The sequence below is a fragment of the Meles meles genome, chromosome 8 (assembly GCF_922984935.1).
Source record: "Meles meles chromosome 8, mMelMel3.1 paternal haplotype, whole genome shotgun sequence".
Taxonomy (NCBI): Eukaryota; Metazoa; Chordata; class Mammalia; order Carnivora; family Mustelidae; genus Meles; species Meles meles.
In genome coordinates this window covers 73495208-73519377 of record NC_060073.1, presented here as the reverse complement: position 1 = coordinate 73519377, position 24170 = coordinate 73495208, and the positions used below count along the sequence as shown (strand labels likewise).

The 24170-nt window shown below is 44.6% G+C and overlaps 1 long non-coding RNA gene across 2 annotated transcripts; it reads left to right on the top strand.

Annotated features, from left to right (window-relative positions):
• Window positions 1–232: 232 nt before the first annotated feature.
• LOC123949215 lies at window positions 233–9620 on the top strand. 2 transcript variants are annotated; one of them, XR_006820035.1, is made up of 5 exons: window positions 233–300; window positions 894–1048; window positions 3874–4005; window positions 6000–6120; window positions 8934–9620. It is a non-coding gene; the product is annotated as an uncharacterized LOC123949215 (long non-coding RNA). The 2 variants fall into 2 exon arrangements; XR_006820036.1 differs by lacking the exons at window positions 233–300; window positions 894–1048 and adding an exon at window positions 2152–2400.
• The last annotated feature ends 14550 nt before the right edge of the window (window positions 9621–24170 follow it).

Here is a 24170-nt window from a genome sequence, read left to right as displayed (position 1 = left end):
CCGCAAGCCGGGAAATAGTGTGATCTGCCTACATTAAAACAATCTGTGGATTCTGTGGTGGCCGGATCAGATGGATCACATTACAAAGCCTGAGTCATTCCGCACCTGGTTTCCCCGCCTGGTCAGCAGCTCCGGGTCTGAGCTCTAGGGCGAGGTGGGCCGGAAGCTGCACATGCGCATGCGCATCCGGGGTGCACGTGGCGCTTCCGCATTCCTCCTGCCTCCCCCGGCTCACGTCCTACGTGGGAAGAGGGCGGCTGACCCAGACCCTGAAACCAAGTGTCTGTGACTGCAGCACAGGTAGGCTTTGAGGCAGAAACAATAAATCAAGTTTTCAAGATGTCGCCAACTCCGAGAACAAGATTCCAGTCTCAGGTTGATTCTCAGGGAAAGGAGTCCACTTGGCGGCAAGCGTCTCAGCACCAGGTCCTTGGGGCGGGTTGATTTAGGAGCGTCTCTATTTCCCACGTGTTTAGTCAGCCCCTTCCTTTTCTAACTCCGTTTCCTACTTTTCTCCCTCACTGACCATGCATTCTTTGGTTATCTGATTTGCCTTTGTAATTTTTTTTTTTAAGACAAGTAAACACAGCTTGAAAAATCTGGCCCTGTTAGTGTCATTTGTCATTAGTTTCCCTTCCCAGTCGACTTCGTGGCTGTGAGCTCTCTTGGGTGGTATTTTTTTCTTGACTTGTTGGAGTTAGCTTGGTTCTCCTCTCAGCGTCCGTAGGTGGGGGCGTGGAGTTGGGTAGGGATCAACACAGGAGTGTGTTGGCAGGGTCGGAGTTTGTTGAAGTAGGCGGGGGTTGAAGGGTGAGGGACACACACCTCCCAGCTTCACACTGTAAGCATGGTGGCAGTTCATCTGGGACTTACCAGGTGCACCTTGTCTGCAGGGCGTGCGTGGAAGTAGAAGGATGCCTCAGAGCACACATGACCTACCGGTCAGGAGACCTGGATTCGCTTTCTAGTGGACACAAAGGGATGAGCATGGATGAGTGCCTGTTAGCACCAGACAACGGATATAAACGTGCATGGGCACTCAGAGATGGTGGGTGCTGTTTTTTCCATTTAGGCATGAGGAAATAAAGGTTCAGAGAAGTTCAGTAAAATACCTAAAGATACACAGTTGGTAAATTTCAATTTTTTTAATCTGTTGAAGGAGGATAGAAATATATCACTGGCTGATAAAGCCTGAAGGAGCAATTTGTATACTGAGAAACTTCCATGAAGACATGTGGCATTATGTGGCCTGTGTGGGCCTCAGTGTACACATTTGAGGGGTCTCTAGAATGGGCCTGGGATCTCACCTGTTCCTAGGAAGTTGTCTATTTGGGGACTGGGTCTCACCTGTTCCTAGGAAGCTGTGCTCTGTTTGGGGGCCTGCTCTTGGCCCATTCTTCCCCACTCCTATTCTGTATTTCCCCCTCCAGATCAGCTATCAGGAGCCCGCACCCCTCTTCTCCCGAGCAGTACCCTCTGCCTAGAAAGTCTTTGTCTGCCCAGCCCTCTCTTCTGAGGAACTCAGATTCTGTCTGTTAGTCCCAGAACATATGTCTTCGGTGTGACACACAAATCTCCCACACAAGACTTAGGCCCCCAGGGCAGGGACTCATGAAGGAATGACAGCAGAAGGATACAGATCTGGAAGGTGCTCAGTTCCAGGATGGAATTCCCACAGGGACTCTTTCCTTTTGACTACGTTCAGTGGAAAATGGTGTCCATGGGACTCTGAGCTCTAATAAAGAAAAAAAAAATAGATGATAGATAGATAGATAGATAGATACTGGTTGGTAGAGATTGGTATTGATATTACCAACCTTATGGTATCAAAGTGGCTTTAAGTTATGGCATCTTGCTCATATCTTTTTTACACTATACTTGATGAAGGAAATATAAAAAGAATAATTCAGTTTCTCCATCTGACTTTGTTTGGGGGCCTTCTTCATTATTACTTTTTTTTTTTTAAACACGCGTGGAAACAGGGTGAAACCCTTCTCCTCCGTCTCACTGCACTATTGACATTATAAACATTGACCTAAATTATAACCATTAGGTTCCCACTGAAATGAAAGGTCTGCCCTGGGGTTTAAATTCCTAACCTGCTGTGTAAGATGAGCCCCAATTAAAGTCTTCTAATAAGAAAAACAGAGATTTGGTGTTAAAACATCTTCAAATAATCTGTGGGGAGCTTTACTTGTAACTGTATAGCACTTACCACAGTCTGATTTGAAGTAGGGTGTTGGTCGATCTATCTCCTCTACTGAGGGGAGAGCTTCTTGAAGAGGAGGAATTTATCTCATTCATGCTAATAATTTGGCACATGTTTGAGCTGATAAGAGGCACTCAGTAAACTCTGGTCAAGCAGAAAGGAAAAGGACATACTGAGAGCAAAAGAGCAAGGTAAAGCCATTTTGGTCTTTTTCTACTTCTTCAATGATGATGATGATGATCTGGTCTTTTTCTACTTCTTCAATGATAATGATGATGATCTGGTCTTTTTCTACTTCTTCAATGATGATGATGGTCTTTTTCTACTTCTTCAATGATGACGATGGTCTTTTTCTACTTCTTCAATGATGACGATGGTCTTTTTCTACTTCTTCAATGATGATGATGATGGTCTTTTTCTACTTCTTCAATGATAATGATGATGATCTGGTCTTTTTCTACTTCTTCAATGATGATGATGGTCTTTTTCTACTTCTTCAATGATGACGATGGTCTTTTTCTACTTCAATGATGACGATGGTCTTTTTCTACTTCTTCAATGATGATGATGATGGTGGTGGTGGTGATAATGATGATGGTGATGGTGAGGATGATGGTGATAGTGATGATGATGATGATGATGGTATGCTGGTGAGGATGAAGTGATGGTGATGATGATGGTGATGACAGCAAGAGTTACTACTGACTGAGTTGCTTGCTATGTGCTAGGCACTGTGTCAAACACCTTACATACAATGTCTCTCTCTCTTTTTTAAAAGATTTTATTTATTTATTTATTTGACAGAGATCACAAGTAGGCAGAGAGGCAGGCAGGGAGAGAGGAGGAAGCAGGATCCTCATTGAGGAAAGAGGCTGATGTGGGACTTGATCCCAGGACCCTGAGATGACCTGAGCCGAAGGCAGAGGCTTTAACCCACTGAGCTGCCCAGGCATCCCTACAATGTCTCTTTTAACTCATATAAAAATGAGGTTCCCATTTTCTCCATTAAGCAGATGAGGGCCAGTGTCATTAACTGAAGTGACCAAAGCTAACTGACTTACAGGTGACAGAGATCTAAGATCTCAGTTCAGGTCACTGCATGCTTTTAACCACTCTGCTGTCTTTTCAAATGAGCCAATATTTCTTGCCTTTTTATGCAAATAATTGGGTCAAGTATTAGAAGACCTTTCATATGTTCTTATTACAGTTGTTTGCAAAGCAACCCCGCTGGGGCTTGAATACGGTATAGGATGGGCCTCCATGGGCCAAAGTTTGAAACACAAACATATAGGATGTATGGGATAATGTTTGCTAACCTGGAAGGGTTAAAGAGAATTAAAAGTTTCAGTGTAACTACCAATTTGAGGCAGGAAAGTGCTAGCATGTAACGAGGAATTTCCCTTCCTCTAAGCCACTGGGTCTTTTCCAAGGCTGCAGGGTAGATGCTGCATTAGCGGAGGACGAATTTGATCCAATAAGACATCTTCTCAATCTCTGGGCAAGATTAGTCTGTGTAGGAATCACTTGGTAACAATTTGGAATGGAGTATGTTAGAAAAACATAGCTCTGTCTGGGTTGAGCCTAGAAATGGGTGACAGATGTTAATGATGAACGACTGAACAGATGTTTGGGGGAGAATTACAAAAAGGTTTTCTATCACACAGGATCCTAAACCTTAACCTTCCTGGCCGATGCTGAAAGGAGAGCTTGTTTATGAAACATGTTCTTGCAGAACTGTTTGGCGGACTGTGACAAAGATGAATGACCGGATACTATAATTTAAATTTGAAAATAAGGTAAATGGGAGTCCTTGTTTGTATGCCATGTATATGTGTTCTCTCTGACAAGGGTCAATGCCTTACTGAAGAATAGGAAGGCCAAGTAAGTCATTCCTCTCTGCCTGCCCCATTCTTCTACTCCTGAGTGGAAGGAACATGCTATGTTTGATACCACACCTTAAGGCTCAACAAAATTATTAAAATACCACCGCTTACATACATTCTGAAATACCTGCCCTATCATTATGTGTGGAAAAAGGAAAGAGTTTCTATACAATGTAATTGGCCATTTTAACTGGGGGCTCTGAGACTTATTTAAAGTTTTAAGGAGTCTAAAAAAGATCCCCCATCCAAAGTAAATAAGAAACAAAGGTAGGTTTTTAAAAGCTGTATAGTTATGACCATAAGCCAATCCCCAATTACCCACACCACAGGAAGATGAACTGTTATGTTATACAAATCACTGTGATACTTCTGATAATTTGCCTGAAATGATGGATGGGCTGACCAGAAGCCTTTGTTAATATAGCCTAAAATGGACATACACCTGACGTATCTTCTGCAGACTACAGATCTATCTACACAGCAATACCATGCATTTGGTTAAAAAGGACGAAGGCAGTCAAAAAAATCCAAATACTCTCAGTTTGGGGTTGAAATAAAAATAAATGCCATTGACTTTATGATACACTATAGACAAGAGCCTTATATGTCACAATAGCTCTGTTAGGTGGGTTTATTATCCCCATTTCATGGATGAGAAGGGAGACATCCAGAGAAGTTAAGTGACTTGGCCAAGGTCATGAGTCCTAGTAAGCAGCAGGATCAGGATTTGTATCTTTACTGTGTATTCAAAATTCCTCTTTTTTTTTTTTTAAGGATTTTATATATTTATTTTAGAGAAAGCGCTTGCCAGTGGGGGGCAAAGGGAGAGGGAGAGAGAGCGATAATACCAAGCAGACTCAGCACTGGGTCCGGATCCTGATGCGGGGCTCAATCTCAGGACCCTGAGATCATGACCTGAACTGAAATCAAGAGTCGGAGCTTAGGTGCCCCTTAAGTTTCTCTGAATTTCTAATATGCTAGACTGTCATTTTACATTTTTAGACAGGCATGTTGCACTCTGATTAAATCTTATGTGTTACTGTAGATCAAAATGAAGTCTGATTTGAAGCCATGATTATCAAACTCAGGATCTGAAGTCTCACTTTTTTTTTGAAATCATAATCAGTTTTGCTACAGAAGGACCCTGTACATATTTATCAACTCTAGTATCTTAATAGCTATACAACAAAACATTAACATACAGAAACACACATCACGAGAAGCAAGAAAGAGCACCCATTCCTTCTTCCCTATATTAGCAACACTTCTCTCCTGAGCAACTCCTGCTTACACATGGAGGTCTGAGAATAGTCATTTCTCACAGTCATCTGGAGTGAAAGAAGGAAAGAGTACTATTCAAAGACCACTGTTAACTCTGTGTCCTGTTGAAAGGGGAAGGGAAATACTAGACTCTTCTCTTGCTTCATACTGAAGAGAGACCAACAGGGAGGAAGGTGATAAATGAGAAAGAAGTCAGCTGTGGGGAAAATAGTGTACTAGAAGCTGTGAGAGTGGAAAGATAAATGAGGTACTTAGAGCCTGCAGGAAAGATAAGACACACACAGAAATAGCAATGAGGCAAATGGCATACATCAAGGGATCTGGGAGCTTAGGAGATAATGAGATTTTTAGCTCTGGGGATTAGGCAAGACTACATAAAAAGACTACATAAAATTTGGAGTTCAAGACCAGGAAAAGTCAATCCTGTTTCCCTTCTGTCTGACTCTTCCTTCCTGTTCCTAGCCTGCTTCTTCCTTTTCTTGCCAATTCTCAAAGGAGTAACCAAGATGTTCTGTTTTCATTTCTTCATTATTATTTAGGAATCCTTAAACTCATGATTTTGGTTTCGGTCCTTTCGTTAAGATTACTAATTGTCCTCTAACTTCTGTTTTCTCTGTGTTCTTTAGGAAGAGCGCCCTCCAGTTTTAGGCACATGGCCATAGGGAATGAAGCCTACATGTGCCAGCTGACCTTGCAGCAAGGAATGAACATATGACTAAGTTCTGGCCTAACAGAACACGATTAGAGGTGATGTGTACAACTTCTAAGTTATACCCTTAAAGGGAAGGGTATTAGTTTCCCCTTTCCCTGCATCTTGTTGAAAGGAATGTGGTTGTGGCACTGGCACGCCATCTTAGTCCATGCAGATGAAAAGTGTCACTGTAGGGATGGAGGAGGAATAAATAAGATAGAAATGGCTAGTCCCCCCAGCACTGGGAGCTCCGCGGTATTCTAGAATTCTAATGTAAGTATTCTAGAATACTTACATTCTCATATAAGAGAGTGCCAGGAGAAACTAAAATGATTTGAAATGAACTGTAAAAAGATTCGGGGGTGTCCTGAGGAGCTTATCCAGTGGTTATCTCTACCATTCATTATCTTTGAACTATTTTACAGCGCTTAAGTTACAGACAATGGATAGTGGTCCAAAGGGTTGTTTCTCTTCCGCATGCAAACAAATTCTGTCCAGTGGGGGGATAGTCAGTTCCCTTCGTCCTTGCTCCTCACTCCTGCCCCATGGAAAAAGTCAATTTTAAGTGTATTTATAAATTCCTTTCAGTCTTCCTGTTTGACCTATGTAAGTGTGATACTTTGAACTCTCCATTGAACTAGTAGTAATATCCTACTGGATCCCTCATCAGTTAATGAGTTAAAAATCTTTGGCATGTATTCAGTTTATATTGGTACAAGAGATGAGATTTTACCTTTTTATTTTTCTTTTAAAGATTTTATTCATTTATTTGACAGGCAGAGATCACAGGCAGGCAGAGAGGCAGGCAGAGAGAGAGGGGGAAGCAGGCTCCCCGCCAATCAGAGAGCCTGATGTGGGGCTCGATCCCAAGACCCTGAGATCACGACCCGAGCTGAAGGCAGAGGCCCAACTCACTGAGCCACCCCAGGCACCCCGGATTTTACCTTTTGTATAAAAAAAAATCATTCTTTAACAACAGGAGTCCATTATTTAAGCCATTGCTACTTTGTCTTTGTTATAATGATCAAACCTCTATTCTAACCATCAGCTCCTACCATCCCTTCTTGAATTATTCCCTTGCTAGTCAGCATTGACTCTTCCCTCCAACCCCCACCAGCTTTTTGGTTGTGTTTTTTTAATGTGGATCCAGCGCTGATTCTTTTTTTTTTTAATATTTTATTTATTTATTTGACAGAGAGAGAGGTCACAAGTAGGCAGAGAGACAGGCAGAGAGAGAGGGAGAAACAGGCTCCCCACTGAGCAGAGAGCCCGATGCGGGGCTCGATCCCAGGATCCTGAGATCATGACCTGAGCCGAAGGCAGAGGCTTAAACCACTGAGCCACCCAGGCGCCCCTCCAGCGCTGATTCTTAATGACCAAGTCCAAATATCCTTTCTCATTCCACATTCATCCTCAATGAGAAACAAAGTAGGACAATTTTTTTTTCTGTTCTGTGGATGACAAACTATGGATGACAACCCATCAGAGGGTCATGATATTAATCTCAGTTGGTCACAACCAGCATGGACAGAAAATATCAAAGTGCATCACACATAGTAAGGATATTTTGTGGAGCTATAAGCACATGTATGGGTTTCTTCCAGTTGCTGTTAACAAATTACCACAAACCAGGTGGCTCAGAATAAGAGAAATGTGTTCTTCCAGAGTTCTGGAGACTAGATGTCTGAAATCAAGGTGCTCAGGGCCAGACTCTCAGGAAGCCTAGAGGAGAATCCGTCTCAGATTCTCCCAGCATCTGGAGACTGCTGGCATTCCTTAGCCTATCATAGTACACCTGCAATCTCTGTTCCCATCTGCACATCGACTTCTCTGTATCTTATAAGGACATACTCATTGGATTAGGGCCCACCATCATGCAGCAGGATCTCATCATGACCCTTGCCTAAATTACATCTGCAAAGACCCTCTTTCCAAATAAGCTATTTAGAATATTCTAAATATTCTGAAGTTCAGGGTGGGTGTGAATTTTCAGTGGATTCTTTGCTAATAATTTCCTTTTTCCCCCTACTGCTCTACCTTAAAAAGCTTTCCTTTTCCATAGCCCTTCTGGAGAACCCCTCCACTTGCCAGATCTTCAAAATTTACTCAGTTGAATTTGTATTTAACAATGTTTTTATGAACGAATACATGTTCTTCATGTACACTAGGTAAGATATTTTCTTATCATGGAGAGAATTTTCAAAAGTTTAAAGGGTGGGACTAGAAGACAGACCCTTACTACCTCTTCCACCCTGATTCCAGAGAAGCATTTAACGTGCTTGGCCAGGCTTTCCTCTTTTGCCATAGTCATAGTAACAATTATGTAGTGTAAAATTTCTTTAAGCAATTTTACATGCAGTAAATCATTTCAATCTCATAATACCTCAGGAGGTGGGTCTTAATAACATCACTGTTTTAAAGTTATCATATAGCCAGGGCACCTGGGTGGCTCAGTGGGTTAAAGCCTCTGCCTTCAGCTCGGGTCATGATCTCAGGGTCCTGGGATCGAGCCCCGCATCGGGCTCTCTGCTCAGCGGGGAGCCTGCTTCCCCCTCTCTCTCTGCCTGCCTCTCTGCCTACTTGTGATTTCTGTCTGTCAAATAAATAAATAAAATCTTTAAAAAAAAAAAAAGGTTATCATATAGCCAGAAAGTGAAGGAGCCAGGATTCAATGCCAAACCCATGTTTTCCCAGTGCGTCCTGGTCTTTCTTGGTCCCCATATTGTTGTATTGATCGGAGTGTTTCTGCCCTGGCTCCATTATCTGGCTTTTACTTTTCCTTCCCTTCTCCTAATAGTGTCACTCCACCCACTGTTGGCTCTGGTCTGGTCCCACCCAGTCTCATTTGCTACCTTGCTTCCTATGCCAGGGCTGGAGAAGACAGAACCCTATCTGCAGAAGGGAAGGAGCCAGTAGAGAGCAAAGACTGAGGAGAGATGAGAGACAGGAATGACTGATGAACCAAGTTTCTGGAGGGATGACCAAATGCTCAGGAGGAAGAACTCTCCTTGGGAAATAGGACAGACACCCCTTCCTCTGAGATGTTTGGTCATATCCATGAGGAAGACAGTGACAGCAGCAGAAGCAAGGCAGTTCCTGTCCTTTCAGTTGGAATAGCTTCTCCAGGTTCCAGACATGAGCCTTCATGTGAAAGGCGAGGCCTTGCCACACGGATAAGGCACTTCACGTTACACACCCGGCCCAGTCTAGCCCGGGGAAAACAGGAACGACCGCCGCATGTTTGGTTCTGTAGTTTAGGGAAGAAACGATAAGCAGAAATGAAAATTCAACACCCAGGAGCCATCCTCTTTGTCACCTCATTAGCTGAGGTGACGACTCCCAGAGACACAGAGAACACGCCAGGAATCCAAGACAGCTGCGTTCCTCAGCCAGGAGGAGCAGTCAACAGCCATGGGATCCTTGAACACCGAGAAGCTGCTATCTTTGCCAGAAGATTAATGAGGCATCCTGTGGCAAATGAGGAAGATGCAAGCGTCAAGAGTTTAATTCCTTAAGTCAGGAGCTTTGAAATAAGAATGCGTTGTTGAGGGGACAATAAAACCATCAGAATGTGGCTCTGGTTCTTTCCACCTTATTAGGCTTGAGGTCATTATCCTGGTAATTCAGGAAAAATAAGCCCCATTGCCTGAATTACTCAGATAATTACCTCACTGTTCCAATTCAGTCTGGTGGTAGAGGTCCCGCTGTAAATGTCTCTCGGGCCTCAAATGGTCTGATAACTGAAAACAGGCTTGGTAATTTAGGAGTCAGGGTGAAGCTCTGAAAGGACTGAGCTCACATAACTGGAAAACCCGGGTATATGCAAGCTCTCCTGCATATGACCTGCTTACTCTGGGTTGGCAACTTTTCCTCACTGAGCCTAACGCCATTTTCAGGATGATAAGCTATAAAAGCTAGCCAGTATACTGTATTTTTTTTTTATGATTTCTATTTGTCTCAGAGAGAGAGAGCCAAGCAGGGGGAGCGACAGGCGGAAGGAGAAGGAGGCTCCCCACTGAGCAAGGAGCCCCATGCAGGACTCGATCCCAGACCCCTGGGATCATGACCTGAACTGAAGGTAGATTTTGATCATCAGAGCCACTGAGACGTCCCGCCAGTATACTTTAAGCAATTATTAGTAGTAGTACTTTAAAAAAAAAAAAGATTTATTCATTTATTTTTAGCGAGAGAGAGAAAGAGAGAGAGAGAAAGCATCTCGAGCAGACTCCCTACTGAGGGTGGAGGCCAAACTGGGGCTCGATCTCATGACCTTGAGATCACGAGTCAGACGCTCAACTGACTGAGCCTCCCAGGCACCTCAGTGCTACTTTTTTGTTGGTGGTAATATATTCTGGCATAACACTGAATTAAAAATTATGTTTTATGCAATGGTATGAGATTTCAGGGCAAAGCTTCTCACCATAGCTGCCTATTAGACTTATCTGGGGAGCTTTTAAAAAAGAGATTTCGCAGCCTCCACCCCAGACCAGTTACTCTAGATCTCTGGGGTGCAGTCCTTGATGTGGGTATTTTTTTTTTAAATATTTTATTTATTTGACAGAGAGAAATCACAACTAGGCAGAGAGGCAGGCAGAGAGAGGGGAGGAAGCAGGCTCCCTGCTGAGCAGAGAGCCCGATGTGGGGCTCGATCCCAGGACTCTGGGATCATGACCTGAGCCGAAGGCAGAGGCTTTAACCCACTGAGCCACCCAGGCGCCCCTGATGTGGGTATTTTTAAAGAACTCTCCAGATAATTCTTAAGGGCAGGACCATTGCAAGGTAGAGGAAGACTCAAAGATGGGAGGGAGATTTCTGTCACCTGAAGATCATGTCCAGGGTTTAACATGTCTGATCATGAAGACTCAGAGTGTGACAGGTGAAGCTATCTGGCTGTTCAGCCTACTCCCCAGAGTTCCAGGCAGAGGGGACCCAAACTGCCCAGTCCCTGGGTCTCAGAGGCGTTCACTGTGCCTGTCTGCTGACATCCACCACTCCTGTAAGACAAAGTTTGCATGAGGGTCCAGCGGTGCCCTCCGTCCACACCGAAATTGAGTAACATAAGGACTTATCCCAAACCACTTAACTAGTTACTAAGAGAGAACGAGTTACTAACAAAGAGGGGCTGAAAGTACCGTTTCCATTTCCCTTTAATTCCTTAAAGCTTCCCCTCCTAAGGACCAGGAGCAGGCACATCCCCATCTCATGGTAGCCAGGCTTCCTAAGGTGCCTCCGTGGGTCACACCCACACACATTACACAAGCAACAGGATCGTAATGGCTAAAAGCCGAGACTTCATCCGGCAGCAAGTGTTCCCTGAGCCCAAAGCTGCCACTTGGTTGTCAGTAGTGGGAACTGGCCAGCTCTTCCTTCTGTGGCAGTTCAGTGTCTCTTCTGGCTTCAAAGCACCTGGTCAGTAACCATGCATTCAGCATGAAGCCACCTTCCCCGTGTGGTTTCAAATGCCTTCGGGTCAGAGCCTGAGGACAGAATTCCTGTGGTCTAGACACCAGCGCGGCTACCAGGACTTACAGACAGGGCTCTCCACTAAGTCTCTGGGGGCACATGGCTTAGACATGATCAAGCAATCTCTCAGGAATGGTCGACAGTTTGAGAACAGAGCAAAGCATCTGTTTCCTCTGCAGAGCTCGAGGGAACCCAGGCTGCCATCCCCGTGCACATGTGGCTCCTACTGGAGTTTGATGACATGTACATTCAAAGGACCATTTCTTTTGCCCCATGACAGGGCTTTCAAAGGATGAAGTGCTTGGATTTACAAGGATTTCTCCAGGAGCATTTTCTTCTAGTTGTTGAAATATGGAAGCCACCAAGTGCCTACGATCTATTACAAGACAATGCAGGAATTCTTCCTCGTGGAGTGCTCTCCACACCCTGGAGAAAAACAAATAGTGGGTGTCCTTTCCCCCCTTAGAAAATAGACTAGTCTTTTACATTCTCCTTGACTGCAGAGAGCTCTGTTATCCTTCAAAACCCTGCTCAAAGGTCAGCTCCTTGGGGCACCTGGGTGGCTCCGTCAGTTGAGCATCTGACTCTTGATTTCAGCTCAGGTCATGATCTCAGAGTTGTGAGATCGAGCCCTGAGTTAGGCTCCATGCTGGGTGTGGAGCCTGCTGGGGATTCTCTCCATCTGCCTCTGCCCCTCCCCACCCTCTCTAAAAAAACAAAAACAAAAAGTCACCTCCTCCATAAAGCCTTCCAGGGTTTTCTCAAGCACACCTTCTGTGCCAGCTTGACTCTCCACTGACTCTTCATTCAGCTGCACTGTATGCATTCAGCTGCTTAGTGAATGTGCCTATGTCCTGCACGCTCTCACCTGCACTCCCTGGACCCTGGACTATGGGCTCCTTGAAGACAGGGATTGATTATGTAGTTAGAGGCCCACTAAATATTATTTGAGGAACTGAATTTGCTCCTGGTTCATGTTTGGATTTTTTTTTTTTTTTTTTTTTGCAGTGGGTGTCAGGGATATTTGACTTTTTCAGGTGGTCCATAAAGATGTGTCCCAAGTCCTCACAAGGAATATTTCCTGAACCTTCTCGTCTGTTTCTTCACATTGGTGCTATGAAATCTTCCTCCTGGGACAGCCCTGGTTTCCTCCCTCTGGTTTTCCTGTTTACCTGTCATCTTCCAGGGGTTTCCGATTTGCTGTTTCACCTCTTGGATGGACTTGGCACATGTGTGTAGTTCACTCCCAACCCAGGCTGGCCCTGAACTTTGCTTCAACAACTCAGTCTCCACCTGTCATGTACCTTCCTTCAGATAGTGCATCCGGAGTCTCCAGAATGATGATGTGAAAGAAGACAGGAGAGCCTAAGAAGGATGAGCAGGACTGGACACACCTGGACTTGCAATCCCTCTTGAATTTTACTGTATAAGTCAGTCAGTCACTTACCCCTCTTATGTTCAATTCCTCCATCTGTGAAAAGGGTATAACAACAGTACCTATGTTTTTTAGGTGGTTGATGATTAACAATCCCATCGCTGAATACTTGCTCTCTGTCAGGCCTCAGGAAAAGGACTTTTGGTGGATTTTTTCATTTACTCCTCACAGCGGAGTTTTTGTGGGTTAAGTTCTTTGAGAAGCATCTTCAAGCCTTCAGCCAGTCTTACGGGACCCTCTGAAGCTGGCTGGCCCTTCAGACTTGTCTTCAAATCTAGGGAGGGAGATGGGGTGTCCTCCATTGCCCGGTATTGGGAGGAGGTTGTCCCTCCCCAAAGGGAGTATGACCTCTGATGAGGCAGCTCTTCCCAGCTAAGGGCAGTTTTTCAAAAGTCATCACTGTGCAGTGACACTCTCAAATGTACCCATTTTACAGATACCATGTGAAATGCTTAGCACAATGCCCACCATTGTGGGCAACATGTGTAAATGTTAGCTACTTTCACTGTCATCATCACCATCATTATTCACCACCACATACCCCATACCTGCCATTTTGCCAGCAAGGATAGAATAACTTGCTCTGCTTGTAGAAAAACCAATGGGCTTATTTACTGAATTCTTCCCTTAAAATAATCGATCATCCTTTAGCAACATAAAAAAACTAATGCTTATGCAAAAGATTTTTAGGTATTAGTCAGGGGTCCCCAGAGAAATGGAGCGAGTAAGGGGTGTGTAAGTGGAGAGAGAGAGGGGGGGGGATTCATTTTAAGGACTCGGTTCATGTAATTATGAAGGCTAATAAGTCCAAAATCTGCAGAGTAGGCTAGTGGGCAAGAGACCCAGTGAAGAGTCAGTTCAAGTCCAAAGGCCATCTGCTGGCAACATGCCATGTTCAGGGGAGGTCAGTTTTCATTCTACTAAGGCCTTCAACTGACTGAATTAGGCCCATCCACATTATGGAGTACAATCTGCTTTACTCAGATTCCATGTATTTCAATATCAATCTCAGCATAGTGGTCCAGCCAAGTTGACTTAACTATCACGGGAAGTGAATAGGAGAAATCAGCCAATTTACGGACTCAGAATTAGACAAAGAGTGTTTTATGGTCTAAAGAACATTATGCAGTGATGGTGCCAAAATAGGTTCTTGGTCTCTGTTCTTTTCTTTTTTTTAATTTTGCCTACAAAGTACTTGGTGATGAAATAGGTAAGTCAGTAACAAACACTCGTGAGTCACTGGTAGTGAGGGAAATTTAATGCTGTTGTATAGTACGTGGTAGGTATGATACAGTGGGGGAGTCAGTCTCGGAATACCTATTTTAGGCCATCCTTTCCTCTGGCACTGGAAATCCAGAGACAAAATATGTGTTCTACCTTTAAGAAACTCTTTTCTAATTGGAACCCAAACATCCCAGTGAGCGCAATGAAATAAAATAACTGCCTTACTAGAGACATAGATTCAGTATACTGTGAGTGGAGAGAAGCACCTAAGTTTGTCTGGGGGGAACAGAGAATGCTTTCCAGAGAAGGCAGATTCTGAGCTGAGGTTAGAAAGATGCTAGTTGGAAGAATGCCAAGTTTGGGAGGCGCTCTCTGGGAGAGGTAGTATCATTTAAGGTCATGGAAGTGTGAAAGACAGAAAACATGTTCAGTAACTTAGCATGTTCTGGGACAATCGAGTAAGGCATGGTGGTATAGACCATCATGGAGCTAGAGATGGAGCAGGTTTGGGAGGCAGTGGCCATACCCTGAAGGCACTATGTCATGCAAAGGAATATAGGGATTATTCTACTGATAATGGAGTTCTGAGCAGAAAAATGATGGATATGATCCATTTTGAACGTGACAATATCTGTGGGCAATGTGGAAGGTGAATGTAAGGTGTGGGGACTAGAGACCAAGAGGTGAAAATCATCATAACCTGGGAGAGGGAGAAAGGGAGAGGACCTAGTCTCTACAATAGCACTGGTGCAGAAGGAAGACAGAGAACAGGAGGCATGCCAAGATTTGGGGGGGGGGGGGAAGATGGAGAAGCAATAAAACTTGATGATCTATTTATTGGCTATGCCCATAAGAGAAAAGTGAATAATATGGGATGACTCTAGGGCTTCTGTCTTGGGAAATGAATAGAGATACATACTAAAAAATTAAGGAATACAGGATGAGAAGGCAAAGTAGAGAAGGGAGCCCCAAAAAATCTTAGTTTAATTTTGGTTACTAAATTTGAGGTGACTAGGGAGCGTCCGTATGTTTACAATTTATAAATATGTGAAATTAAATAACATACTCCTAAATAACTAATGGTCGAAGAAGAAAATCACAAGGGAAATTAGAAAGCACTTTGAGATAAGTGAAAATGAAAACACAACATACCAAAACTTGTGGGATACACTAGAGCAATGCTTAGAGAGAATCTATTTTTTAAAAAGGGAAGATCTCGCACCAACAGTCTAAACGTCATCTTGAAGAGTAAATTTAACAAAAGAGGTGGAAACTTGCACAATATTACAAATCATTAAAAGAAATTTTAGAAGACTTAAATACACAGAACTGGGTAAGAAGAAGAGTGTACACACTCGATGGGCCATTCTGGTGGGCCAGAATAGGGACCTTTCCTATAGTCCGTGACAAACACTTCCCACGGAGAGCTGGGCATTCCAGACAAGAAATGTTGTCTTTGACCTCAAGGAGCTCATAGTGCATTGTGGGAGATGGACTTGAATGCACACAACAGCAAAATGGATAAGGTTATGACAGAGGAGTAAACGAGAGGCACTGTGAGAACTAGACATCTGTTCAGCACACTGCCCTGAACAAACCCATGGGTGGCCATCTTGGCTTCTGTGCAATTGCCATAGTGAGCCCAGCGTACCACAGGGTGCCCTGGTCATTGAGGCAGCAAAAACAACCTGTCTGGCCAACACCCAGCTGTGCAGGCAGGGAAGAGAGCTTATACTACTCAGTCTTACAATGGAACCTCTTTCCTGCGTGAACTTAGGGTAATAAGACTGAAGCATGTGTTCAAAATCCCACAACCCCTACAAATCCTTCTATAGGCATCCCTGTTTTTTCCTTTTAACTAAAATCCTTAGAAATTAGGCTTTTAATTTTTATTAGAATCTTATGCATGGTACCCTAGGTAGGTTGCCTTATAATGGATCTTAAACTCTTTGCTCTTTACTTCATCAAAAAGCAGTACTCTCGTGGACCACTGCCTTGCAAGCATTAACAGGTATAGGTGTCACCTGAGAGTCTTATTCCACTGGAAATTCTAACTAAGTAGGTCTGGGGTGGGGGCCTGAGAGTCTGCATTTCTAACAAGCTCCCAGCTAATGCCAGTTCTGGTGGTCTCTGGGCCACACTTTGGCTAGTGAGGCAAGACCACATCTTTAATATTTTCACATTTACAAAGCACTCAAATACCTACATCTTAGGATATTTGAAATAATCCTGTGAGGTAGGAAGAATAGGAGTATTATTCCTCTTGTAACAGATAAGAAAACTGAGGCACATGCTGGCTAGCCAGAGGAAGCGTGGAAGCATCCTGCCTAAAACTCAACCTTAGTCTATCTGCTCCTCCGCAGCACGCACAGGACCCCTAAATCGACCATGATGTCTCTGTTGACAAGAACTGCACCCTGATCATCACTGTGTCCCCTGTGGTATTGGCACATGGCAAGCTCTTGATCTTGACTCATTCCAAAATGTCCTTTTATATCCCGGTAGCCACTGTGCGGTGTTCTGGCTGCTTTAGTTCAAATTTATTATTCTAATCCTTGCACTAAACCACTCAGACAGAATTATTACTTGTGCACTGGGGGAACTGAGGCTCTGTCAAGTGGAGTGACTTGCCAAAGTCTACCTAGATAGAAGTGAAAATAAAACTCTGCTACTGCCCTATGTTTTATTTTATTTTTAATTACACAGTCATGCACACATCATACAGGGAAGAAATGCTTCTCAACCAGTCACTTCCTTATTACCGATATGCTGGTTGTAAGAAATCTGTAGAAACTTAGCCATGAGAATGATAGTTGATCTGCCCAAGATCACTGAAGATGAAAAGCATTTTCATTTCTCGTTTTCCTGCTGTACATCGTCACAGCTGTTGCAAACTCTACCCACAGCTTTATGCCAAATGACAGAATAATTGATGAGGTTGGAGGGCTCCGTCTATAAAGAAATTAAGCTTGTTCTAGTGGTCCTGCTATGGTACGCAGTTCTTAAATTCTTAATCAGAGATTTAGTCAAGAAAGAGTGCAGAAAAAGTTAGTGGTCATGTCGGTGCTGCTGAGGATGGCCTGAACAGATGTTTGGAAAAGAATTTTATGCTGTGGACTTGGCAGGCATTTGAGTTCTTACTTTGTGAAAGAGCTGGAGCTCCTTATAGTGGGTCTCTGATAGACATTAAGAGGCAAGCAGAGTTATTAAAAATGACATTCTCAAAATAAATAAATAAAAAAGGTCTCGGTTTGGTCACCTAATTAGCGTGGCACTCTAAGTCATGACTATAAATCCTTTCACACCTAAAGGTGAGATCTAGATCCCCCCTCTTTGACTCAAGGTGGCTCGTGACTACTTTGACCAACACCAGAAGCAAGGCTGTAGCACTTCTGAGGCAATGTTATAAAACGTCATGCAGTTTGTGTCTTATTTACCAGAACAATCATGCTTGGAGCCCTAAGCCACCATGTATAAAGCCCAACTAGCCCGAGGCAGCCATATTGTGAGGGATTCCAAGCCACATGAAGACGTATATGGGCTTTCTGGTTGAACTAGACCCTGAGACCATGACCTGAACCCACGGAACCAGCCTCGGGGGAGCCAGATGTAGACGTGAAAAAGCTTCCAGATGACTTAGCCCTCCAGATCCTTGTGTCATCCTTTGCTATTTGCACCCCAGATAAGGCCTTAGATATTGTGGAGCAGGAATAAACTATGTCCTCCTAATTCACGAGGCATGGAATCCCCAAGCATAATACAATGGTTTTTGTTTTATACCAGGAAACTGAGGATGGTTTGTTACACATTGGTAGAGAACTACAGCAACCAACGTGCCTAGCAGATGGACTGTGGGAACGTGACTGACCAATGACCCCAGGGCTGCACTCTGACAGCCATCCCTATGTTCACACTGAGTCCAAGCTTCTCACAAGCTCAGTGGTGCCAGATTTAGCAAATAAAAATACAGGAAAAAAAATAGGTCCCCTGATCAGGGACCCATTTATACTAAAAATAATTCATGGTTTATCTGAAATTCAAATTTAACTGGGTGTCCTATATTAGTCAGGCAACACTGTACAAGCAACTCCCAGCCTGTAACCTTGCTTACCTCTGGATCAATCATTTCTAGCCAGAGGTACAGACTGAGAATGTGAAATTTCCTATGCAAATCACATAGTGGCAGTTGGTTGGGGGGGGATTATTCCCCAAAAGGAGAGAGACAGTTGTCTAGACAACGTTATATATGTGAGGGTCCACGATAGCTCCTGATCTACCTTGTAATGTCCACCAAACTTGCTGGTGTTACATAAAAATCCAGAATTCATTAACAGGCAACTAATCAGTAGAATGGTGGGGAACTTAGTTTATTGAGCTATATTATTTCCTTATAATCTTCACAACAGACCCTGTGAGGTAGTTAGTATTCCTTTAAAAAAAAAAAAGATTTTGTTTATTTAAAAGAGAGCGAGAAAGAGTGACAGAGCACAAGCAGTGGGAGGGGCTGAGGGAGAGGGAGAAGCTCCCCACTGAGCAGGGAGCCTGTCTCAGGGCTCAATTCCCGGACCCTCAGATCATGACCTGAGCCGAAGGCAGACGCTTAACTTGCTGAGCCACCCAGGTGCCCCATCATCGTTACTCATTTGTGATAGATAAAAAAAACTGACGTGCAGGATATTAGTTACTTATTCAAGGTCCCTCACTTAGTAACAACAGGGAGCTAGGATCTAAAACCAGGTCTCTGTTTCCCCATGTCTTTCTACTACCCCCAACTGGCTGTTCGGTATGGAGTCAGTAATGGAGTAATTGTATTTTCACTTTTACAACACATTGCTTTGGTGCGGGAGATGCATAACTCTAATTTTTATTCTCTTGTGTGAAAAACTGATTTTTTACTCCACTTAAAAAAATTGATAATACTTGAAAGGACTTACTCTATGCTGTGCCACTGTCCATAAGAGACACAAATATGAATAAAACAGGCTCTGCACTCAGAGGAGCTGAACCATCTAAGATAAGAATAAAGGGATGGCGAAAGTTTACAGCAGCAATGTCCACAGTAGCCAAACTATGGAAAGAACCTAGATGTCCATCAATAGATGAGTGGATAAAGAAGATGTGGTATATATATCTATAATGGAATACTATGCAGCCATCAAAAGAAATGAAATCTTGCCATTTGCAACAACGTGGATGGAACTAGAAGGTATTATGCTGAGCAAAATAAGTCAATCAGAGAAAGACAGTTATATGACCTCTCTGATATGAGGAATTTGAGATGCAGGGCAGGGGGTTGTGGGGGGTAGGGAAGGAAAAAATGAAACAAGGTGGGATCGGGAGGGAGACAAACTTTAAGAGACTCAATCTCAGGAAACAAACTGAGGGTTGCTGGGGGGTGGGAGTGGGAGGGATGGGATGGCTGGGGAATGGACATTGGGGAGGGTATGTGCTATGGTGAATGCTGTGAAATGTGTAAGACTGATGATTCACAGACCTGTACCCCTGGGGCAAATAATACATTATATGTTAATTTAAAAAAAGAATGGGGGGGTGGGCGTGGAGAATAGACATGTTTATAAATAGTACAAATGAGGGGATGTTACAGTCAGGAACCTGCCGAGTGTGGCATGGACATGAAATTCTCCATTGTTCCTAGTGGAACCACTTGGCTTCCAAGAACTTGAAACAACTCAGAAAAAAAAAATGGTATTTATATCTGGAAAATATTTTCTAATTTTTACACATGGCCTAGTAAATGAAATATTGTTACACTCTCTGAACATTATCTATGTATTTACAAAAGAACAAATTACAATGACCCACTATGGAGAATTTATGCTATTTTTTTGCTAGATGCTTTACATATTACCATGCGGAAGCACACAGGGTTCCTGCTGGGTAGAGGCAGCCCACGTTTTCTCTGAGTGGAAGAAACGGACACTGGAGTGTGGGCTTCCCCTGGAGAAGGGGCTGAAACTTGTGGGGAAGGAGAAGAGGACGCTGCGAAAAGGAGCTTTGGAAATGTGCATAGACAAGCTCTTGGGTCTCTGACTGAACACCAGTTTGCTCCTGTGCACGATCAGACTCCCAAAGGCCTGGGAAAGAACAACACCCAAAGGGCGGAGCCCCTAGCTAAGCCTCCAGAGATCAGACGGTGCTCGGAAACTCTGTACCTTCAACCAACTCCAGTGAAGAGATCCCATGAAACTCAGGGAATTTGGCTGAGACATCAAAAAGGCCGTGCTTTAGGGATAAGGATCGGGTCCTGGGGTGAGGGCCATGCTGGAGCAACTAATAAAACGCAAAACCAAGTCTCACCAGGGTCAAGATATCAGCTAGAAACTGCCCGCTGAAATAAAACTGCAGCTCTTCAGAGGACAGCAATGTAATCCAGACGTCTACACTGGCAGTTAGGTGAGGGTCCCCTGTAGCCCCAGATCTGCTGTGTAATGTCAGCCAAACTTTTCTGGCTCTCTGTAGAAGGATGACTTCTAAGTCCCTTCCCGTTCAGATTTTCAGAATTAAAGATCTCATCACAGCTGTATTTCCTTGGTTCCAGCTGGCTACCCAGGTCACTGTTTAGGTTGCAGGTCTCAGAATGGTACACCGGAAAAGGACCTGGACTGACGCAAACACCCCCTTCCACGATGGAGTAATTTGCAAAAGACTTTTAGCGCAGGTGGTTTGTTTGTTTATTTTCCCTTTGTTAAAAAAAAAAAAAAAAAAATCCATCGTCTCTGCTTAGCCAAGGAGGACATGATGAGGACTCGTCAGCGGGTCCCTGGAAGCTTGGTGCCTCCGAGCGCGCCCTCTGCTGGTCGGATGGAGCCATCTCATGTTCTGCTCGGTTGGAGGGGGAAGCCGGATTCTTGGCGTGTCATATTTTTTAATCCCTTGAAAAAAGAGAAGGAGGAGAAGAGAATGGAAAGGGGGAAAAGAGAGGTAGGAGAGAGAAGGGGAGAAAGAGAGAGCAAGAGAAGCACAGAAAGCAAAGGAGCTGAATTTTATGAAGAATGGATGAGTTTGCCTCTCTCTTCTGACAGTCTCTGGCTGGATGGAGAACTCCAGGCGTCGGCTGGGACATTCACATGTCGCTGGTTCCCTTTTTCCTTCATTCAGTGTTGGAGGGAAAAGCCCAGGGTCAGAATCGGAGGACTTGAATTCCGTCCCTGCCCTGCTGCTTACTATTCAAGTGACCTTAAACAGGTCAATTTACCTCGGTGAGAAACGTTCATTCATTGAGTCAGTATGCAGGATTTATTGAAGACTTACTATGCTCCGATCCCTGTATTAGACTCAAGGGGAATACAGAGATAAAGGAGAGGTGGCCCTTGCCCTCAGGTTGCTCATTACCGGTGGGGGAAACAGGATTATTTCACAGTGGCCAATCTGGGAGGTGCTGGAGCTCTCACCCCTTCGGTGCTGTTTTTTGTTTTTTTTTAAATGCAAGAGAAATACACAGAAAAACATGAGACAGGCTTTCAACCACTGAAATATTCCAGCTCAATTTAGATCTAGGAGGCCATACAGGAGGCGAGGAGAGGAGGCTTTTCACCAGCTCCAGAAACCTGAAGTACAACTCCCACAGCTCCTCATCTTTGAAATCAAAGAAGTGAGGATTGAGGACCAGGTTCCCAGCCATGAATTTGTTTATTCAGTACCACGTGGGCTTCTGTAGGCTGCATTTGTGACTTCAGTTCCAGGGATGATGTGTGATCCATTGACATTTTCCATTTATTCCATGCACAGAAAATGAATTTGTAATCAGCTGTCCTCTTGGCCCAGTCCCGCTTTTTCCACTGAACTTGAGAACTCTTTGGCATCATGAGGTGGGTAGGAGGAGGTCCCTGAGGTTCCGGCACTATGCGTGGAGTCCTCAGTGGGATCCAAACCAGGACTCGGCTGCCTGAGAGAAGCCGCCCACAAGTGGAGGAGTATAGACCCACGAATCGATGGCCAGAGAGAGTTTGACCATCTCCTGAGCCTTGTAACAGCTCACCGCCTTCTTCCTGCACTGCAGGAAAGAAAGACTTTCTGGCAAAGAAAGGCTTTAAAGGCATTTCTGCAATGGCCCCGGCAGGGACTCATTCTGCACTCCCGTCACTGCTCTCAGAGAACTTAGAGAGACGGTTAGGATGGCCCCTTGCTCATCAGTTCTGTGTGTTGCCTGCATTGTCTCTAAACCACACAAGAACCCTAGGAGGTAAGTGCTGCCGTCATTCCTTCAGGTGGGCACTGAAGCTCAAAGAAGTTAAGTCTCTTGCCCGAGACCATAATAAACCGTAGAGTTGGAAATCGAATCTCACACCTGTCCAGCTTCAGTGCCTGTGAGCTCCTCACAGCATCATAGTGCCTCCTTAGAGCAGGAGGGCCAGTCCCAGGGCAAAAAACATCCACCCAGCTCCTGCTACTTCCCTTTTGTGGAGACGGAATAACATCCTGCCCATTTCCACCACCACAGAAGACGGTCACATCCTGCTCCTTGGGCTCTGTCGATAGCTCACCTTATGTGGCCGCGGGACTTCGCAGACGGAGCTGAGTTAGGGATCTCGAGATGGGGAAAATACCCTGAATTATCTGAGTGGGCCGAATCTGATCTCGAGAGTGCGTATAAGAGGGAGGCAGGAGTGTCACAGTAAAGAAGGTCAGTGTGCAGAATCCGAGAGACCGGAAGCTGCTCCCGACTGGCTTGAAGGTGAGAAGCAGGGCCGTGATGAGGCCAGCCTCTAGGAGCTGGAAAAGGTAAGGGAACAGATTCTTCTCTGGAGCCTCCAGAAGGAACGCACCACTACTGACACCTTGTTTTAGCCTCTACGACCCATTTTGGGGTTCCTGATCCACAGAACTGTAAGACGATAAATCTGTGTTCTGGAAGTCACCAAGTGTGCCGTGATTTGTTACAGCAGCCGTATGAAACTAACACATTCTGTAAAATATGACAGCCTGCCACAGGACAAGAGGGACTCTGAGGGTCACTGTGAGAGCTGGTGATAGGAGGAGGCGGCCCCAGAGAGACAGAGTCTTTGGCCAGAACTGCGGCACCACACCTGCCAGGATTCTCGGGGGCAGCTGCCCGGTACCTTCTCCAGGTTATGGCTCCAGCCCCGTGGCCACTGGGCTTTCAAAGCCTCCCCCTGTTCACCTGGCTCCTTCCTGGGACCCTGCTTTTCCCATCCAGGCCTGGGCCTGTGGCAGCTGCCTGATTCCCGGCACTGGCTCTGCGCCCCCTGCCCTCTCTCTACGTTTGCCAGGTCCTCAGTCAGGCCGGGAACCCCAGGCTTTGAAGAAAAAGAGTCCAGGGAAAAGAATCCCCTTAACGGGCTGTGTGGTACATGTGAGGCCAGGACCACAGGCTTGAGGCCAAGGTTTTTCATGTCTCAGCCTTGGTGATCTCATCTGTAAATGAGAATAGGAACACATACCTCATGGAGCTGTTGGGGGTGGAAATCTAGATGATTTATGCAAAATACCCTTGGTACGTAAGGCACCAAGTCAGTTCCCCCCAAATGACAGCTACTCTCGTTATGATTATACATTTTAAACGCGAGTCATGGACGTGAGCTCAAGTGATCGCAGGTTGAATACCCACACGGGTACTGGAGAGCATGTGACTCCTGTGTCGGGCATGGCCCTGCTATACAGAAGGACGACGGGAGCTTGCTTCAGACTGCAGACCTGGATTTGGATTTTAGTTCTGCTCACAGCTGGTGGCTGTCTCTTCCTTCTTTTTCTGTTAATCATGAGGAAGTTAAAATTTTAAAACTACATGGGGGTGGGGAATGCTGAAGTATTTGAAGTCTAGGAAGGGATTTTGTGAAAGAGAAAACAGATCTGGGAAAATCTGGTGAGTGGAAAAGAGAGAGAAAAAGTACAGTGTTGTAAGCATTTTGACTTGCTGCGAGACCTTAAATTCTTAAAGTTAGGATTCTGCCATGCAAGAAATATCTTGTGACCCACAAATATTCTCAGCTCCTCAGGTGTCCA